The 6,569-nt window shown below is 36.1% G+C and overlaps 2 non-coding genes across 2 annotated transcripts; both read left to right on the forward strand.

Annotated features, from left to right (window-relative positions):
• Window positions 1-852: 852 nt before the first annotated feature.
• LOC128041465 (small nucleolar RNA R71) lies at window positions 853-958 on the forward strand. The gene has a single exon (XR_008196486.1). It is a non-coding gene; the product is annotated as a small nucleolar RNA R71 (small nucleolar RNA).
• A 2,433-nt stretch (window positions 959-3,391) lies between these two features.
• LOC128041456 (small nucleolar RNA R71) lies at window positions 3,392-3,497 on the forward strand. The gene has a single exon (XR_008196478.1). It is a non-coding gene; the product is annotated as a small nucleolar RNA R71 (small nucleolar RNA).
• The last annotated feature ends 3,072 nt before the right edge of the window (window positions 3,498-6,569 follow it).

Raw genomic sequence — 6,569 nt, forward strand, 5'->3', positions numbered from 1 at the left:
TAGTTGAACTTCCACAGAATCTTGAGCATCAGCTGGCTCATCTTCAACTTCGACAGTGTTGGGTTCTAACGTCTTTCCGCTCCTCAATGTCATTACTTTACAATAACCTTTCGCCAGATTTCTTGGGTTCTCCGTATCACTAGGCAAAGCAGCTTATGGTTGGTTCCTAAGTTCAATTGCAAGCTGACCCATTTGGTTTTCGAGGTTTTTCAATGTGGTTGGCATCATTTTTCACTATTTATGCCTTCAACATGTTTTCTAAGCCATTGGAAGTTTCAGCTTGAGGTTGTTTATGAACTTGTTGGGTAAATACAAGTGGCTGGGTCGATCTAGGTTGGACGTAAGTGTTACTGGGTCTAGCCCCTTGGTTACTCCAAGAGAAACTAGAGTGGTTTAACGAAGATGGGTTATAAAAATTGGATTGCAGTCCTTGCTTTCATCGGTTCTGGTTCTGGTTACCCATGTAATACACTGATTCTAGGTTTGATGGACATTCTTCGAACAAATGCCCTTCCCCACAGTAAACACAGGCTACATTTTCAAATTAATTAGGTGGCTGAGCTGCAAAACTATTAAACCCATTAGTAGTAAAATTTTTAAGCATTGATGATATTAAGGATACTTGAGATACAAGTGAAGTGAGAGCGTCCACTTCATGTACTCCAACGACTTGTCTTCCTGACGTTGGTCGATTGGTTGGCCATTGATAGTTGTTGCTGGAAATCCTCTCGATGATTTTATAAGCCTTTCTATAAGACTTAAAAAGGAGAGCGGTTAGCAGAAGTGTCCACTACCATCCTCGTGTGAGCATTGTGACCATTATAGAATGTCTCAAGTTGAATGCAATAAAAGATTCCACGATAAGGGCACTTCCGTAATAATTTTTTAAACCTCTCCCACGCTACATACAAGGACTCGTCATCCAACTGTTGGAAAGTAATAATTTTATTCCGTAACTTAGCAGTCTTGCTAGGTGGGAAGCACTTCATGAGGAATCTTTCTGCTAACTCTTGCCATATGCTAATGGAATGTGGTGGCAAGGAGTTGTAAGAGATTTTGAGAGGGGTGAGAGGATAAGGGGTTAAGATGTGGTTAAGGAGGGACATAATATGTTTTTAGGTTAAAAATTAGAGATTGTGTTTAAAAGTCAACTGAAATGGGTTTTAACGCTGCCAGGTTGCGCTGTCAGGTTGGGTCACCTGTAAAAAATTACAACGATGTCCCGACACAGGGGTTCCGTGTCGCAACATCCCTGGCAGTTTACTATTGTCACGACACTGGGGTTCGGTGTCGCAACATACTTTAGATTTTTGGTTTTTTGAGTATACTGGTTGCGGTGTTGCAACACTCAAAGTCCATGTCATGACATCGAGAGGATTTTCTCAATTTTAGTAAAAACTGTCCTTGGTGTTGCGACACAGGGTTCTTGTGTTACGAAACTGGCTTTGTTTTTACTCAAAATTCCATTTTCTAGAGTTCTACAGTTTCTATAAAACACAAAGTTAATGAAAATTAAAATATATACTAAACAATTAGCTAAATATACAATAATTTAGAAAAGTTTAGCATCAATTCAAATAATTTAAGTTTTACTGCCGGTTTCATCCAATAGTATCATCAAGTCAATGATGGACGATTCTTGCATTCTATTAGTATTAGTCCATCCTTCAACGATTCATTCCACCTTTGCCTGCTTGTACCTTTCCTTAAACCTATTTATTCTTTCTGTATGTAAAAACGAAGTATATCCCTTGACTTGGGAGTGTTAGAAACAAATAATTCTTTGCATTGTTCTCCTAACTCCCTTCTACTTTCCTCACTTAGTTGATTACCATATTTAAGCATTTTAGTCTCACCATTAATTTTCATGGTTAATTTATTTTTTTCTAAATCAATGGTAGACCTTGAAGTGGCTAGAAAAGGTATTCCTAATAAGATCGGTATCTCCCGATCTTCTTCAAAATCTAGAACCACAAAATCTATTGGGATAATTAAATTGTGCACTTTGACTAGCACATCTTCCAATACACCTTTCAGATGTACTGAAGACTTGTCAGCCAACTATAGTGTTATCTGAGTAGTTTTGAGATCCCCTAACCTGAGTTTTTCAAAAATGGATAGAGGGATCAAATTAATACTAGCTCTTAAGTCACATAGGGCTCTATTAAAATGAAAACTCCCAATCTCTATGGGAATAGTAAAACTTCCTAGGTCTTTCAACTTTTGGGGAACTTGTCTTAAAATAATAATGCTACAAGAAGCGCTTAGATTAACTTGTTCACCTACCTTAATTTTCCTAAGCCTAGACATAATTTCGTTTAAGAATTTGGTGTACTTAGGAACTTTTTCAATTAACTCAATTAAAGGTAGGTTAACATTTAATGTTTTGAACAAGTTAAGAAAACTTACAAACTCGTCTTCATCCTGCTTTTGTTTTTCTTCTAGCCTTGAAGGGAATAGGATCTTTACAATAGCAGAATCTTTAGTTATCTCTTTTTTTTGGCTCAACCACTAGTGAAATTTCTTTCTCTAACTCTTGTTCATCTTCAGCCTCTAGGGATTTCTCTCAAGGGTCATCAGCATTCTCTATATTTAGGGTTTTTGGGCTACTTAGTACTTTGCTTGATCGGAGCACTATTTCTTTCACATGCTCCTTACCTTTTCGCAAGGAATATTTTCTGTATTGTTGGGAATACCGATGTCAATTTGCCTTTTGATGTTACCCATCATGCTTATCAATTGGCTCATTTGATCCTCAAGTTTACTCAATGTTCTGGTTGAGTTGGTGCACTTAGACTGCACCTACTTTAGATTTGTTCTCATTGACTGCATCTCTCCTTCGATCCTATCCAGACGTTGACCACATGTAGTATGGTCACTTGGGTTGACCTTGTCCTGGGGTTTCTGCAAATAAGTAGGTTGATAGTTAGTATTTTTAGCTTGATTCAAACTATTACCTCCTCCTTGATTTCCTCCCCTTCATAGATTCGAGTGATCTCTCTAGCTGAGATTGTAATTAATTGAATAAGGGTTTCCACCCCTATTTTTGATATAATTCACATCCTCAGTAGGATTGATGATGTAGTGGAAGAGCGGTTTGTCTCCACCACTCATAGACAGTGCATTATTTGAAGATTCGATACAGTTAAGTCTATCTACTAACTACTGATTCTTGTCATCCTCTTGAATAGCGTTTATCGTAGCGGTTTTCTGGCCATATGTAAATCATTCAATTGGTCACTGACAGAAGTTCAATGCCATGTTCTCAATGATTTCATACGCGTTCTCATACGTCTTGTTCATATAAGCTCCTCTTACTACTTCATCTATTCTGAATCTTGCATTCACATCTACCCCATTATAAAACACCTGCAATCACATCCACTCAGGGAATCCGTGGTGCAGGCATTTCTGAATCAATGTTTTAAATGTTCCCAAGCTTCATGAAAACTTTTTCCTTCCATCTGTCTAAAGACAACAATTTCTCTTCTTAGTTGAACCGCTTTACTAATAGGGAAGAACTTCTATAAATACTTTCCAGTGAGTTCATCCCATGTCGTGATAGACCCTGGTGCCTGTATGTCTAACCAAGAAAAGGCGTTATCAGTCAAAGAAAAGGGGAACAACCGATAACAAATAACGTCATCAATGACCCCGTTGTACTTGAAAGTATCACAAAGTTGGAGAAACCATTTTAAGTGTTGGTTCATATCATTCGTCATTGTAACTCTAAATTGCAGATTATTATGGATCATCTGAATTATTGCCAGTTTAATCACAAAATTTTTAGCTATAACACCCCTAACCTGTATCCATTGCAGGAATAGTGTTATAGAGCATTACCAAAAACTTTTATCTTAAAACATTCGATTACAATCATTTATAAAACACATTATATTCCATTCAAACACATGCATAACGTCCCTTTTTCGAAGCTTCGAGGCCTAAGAAACACTTTAGAAATGATTCGGGAATGAATCAAAAACATTTAGAACTTCACAAAAAAAAGGAAAATTCATACTATAGGGTCACAGGACCGTGTGGACAGGCTGTGTGACTCACACGGCTGAGACACACTCCCGTGTCTCAAGCCGTGTGGGCATTCGAAGTAGGGACACAAGGTTGTGTCCCAGGCCATTTCTGTGCCAGTGTAACTCTCTGACTTGGTTTACACAGCCAAGCCACACGCCCGTGTGCTAGGCCATGTAACTCTCAAAATGCAACCTATAAAAACTTACAAGGGACACATGGCCGTGTCGTGTGACCGTGTGTCACACATGGCTGAGACACACGCCCGTGTCTTAGGCCGTGTGGACGAGAAATATACCATTTTCAAGCCATTTCCTTCACCCTAATCATGCCCACACATGCAAACCACTTGTACCTATTTCAAGCTTTCAAAAAGGTACCTAAAACATGCATAATAGAGCTAAATCATCATAGTATTTAATCAAACAACCAATATGCCCCAAAGGCACCTCAATCACAGCAATCAAACATGATTATACATTTGCTAAGTTTAAGCACAAATCAACTAACCTTTATAAATAATTTTATTCCAACATTTACCACAATGTTCACATACTAATATCATACTAAAAAACACCAATTTGACTATTCAACACCTATCATCACTACCTTAGAAAACTTGACTATATTTCAACACATCCAAACACACCAAACTAGCAATTTATTAATTCAGTGTTCATTATCAATTTCCATACCTCAATGATCACATTCAAGCATATCAAAACAACATTTCATAGCATACATTTTTATATATCATTCCAACTTCCAAACTTTAAGCACCAACATGCCAAAATATCAACCATTATAAGATCACATATACATGCCAACATGCCAACTAATGCATCATCCAAAATACCATAATTACAAGCCAAACATAATAGCTATATCATCAAGCAAAAAACACCTATACATGTATATACTTAACCATTTTTTGATTAACTTGTTTCTATATCAAACATATTAAAATGACCTTACCATTGGGACCACTTCTCACATGCATCAAAACCATTTAAATGTCACCATTTTAGACATTTCTAAATGGTTCCAACAACCAACATATATACATACCAAATTATGTCCAAATGGTCATAATTCAAACAAACATACTTGACTAAATTTCATATCAAAATATGCCCTAAATGATCACTGTACAAACATGTCAACTCTTACCACTTTGGTCATAAAACCATACATCAAAGTGCCAAAAGCACACCAACCATCAAGGCATCAAAATACCATAAGTTTCACAAGTTCATAGTCACATTACATGCCATTATCATAAACCAAACAATAGACATATTCCACCTATACATGCCATTATAACCACTACCAAAGCATTAAAATCTATCGATAAAATCGATGGATAGTGCGATGGATCTCCGACTAGCTTCTAACCTGATCGAGCTACTGATAATATGTAAGGTAAAGGAAAATAACTACGTAAGCACTGTATTACATAATATTACATTTCAATAATGAAATTTATAGGTTAAAAGTAAACCTATACTAATGTCTCAAGATTTATCAAACTATAATCATCAACTCACAAATGAGTAAGTTCATTAATGTCGCATATTTATTGACCATTCATAACATGATAGGATTTCATGAGACATAATATATAATCATCAACCTTTTATAAGCCTACACCGATGACCAAATTCTTTCCATAAGCCTAAACAACATTATTAATTCTCAATTCAATGTATTTATCGATGACATAGATTCATTCAAAGCATAAACAATTTACTAACATATGAATACATCATTTATCTCATGAAACCTTTCTATAACATCATAATACATCCCAATTATGTACTTACCGTATCATTCCCTTTTCTTACCCATTTCATATGCATAGTACAAGCATAATCATAAATATCAATCATATCCACAAGCTTGGGATAAGCCTAAGCACATCAACAACACATGCTAGTTTATTTAAATATGATTCATATGAATTTGACATGGATAACCATTATACTAGAGCATGATTCAATTGGATTTATCATCCATCTCATAACATATCATATTTTCCATGTATCACCATTTCAATGAGTTTCATGCATACATATCTTATTTAATATTGAACACTTACCATTTCATTTGCATAACACATAAGACATAAACATAGCTTTAACCATAGTCACAAGTTAGTGATTAAACACATAATTTAGCAAAAATCACCACATGATAAAATAAATTTCATGAATATAGCATAGATGCATTCATACTTTTCATGAACATGGCTACACACACTTTAATCATCAACAACTCATACCTTTCCATACTTTCATGACATTGCCAATCGGAACACTTACCGTTCATTCCCTTTGTATGCTCGTTGAACCATTTAGAATAATATTGGAAATATAGGAATCTCACACTCTTTGTGCTAAAATATGGTTGAAACCATTTCTTTCCTTTTCGTTTACATAGATGCTCTCTCTCGAGCCATAAATGGGCCTGCACACACAAGCTGTCGGTCGGAACGTAGCTACACGGCGCTGCTCACACAAGCTATCAAGTATCTGCAACAC

This window comes from Gossypium raimondii, chromosome 5, assembly GCF_025698545.1.
Source record: "Gossypium raimondii isolate GPD5lz chromosome 5, ASM2569854v1, whole genome shotgun sequence".
Lineage (NCBI taxonomy): Eukaryota > Viridiplantae > Streptophyta > Magnoliopsida > Malvales > Malvaceae > Gossypium > Gossypium raimondii.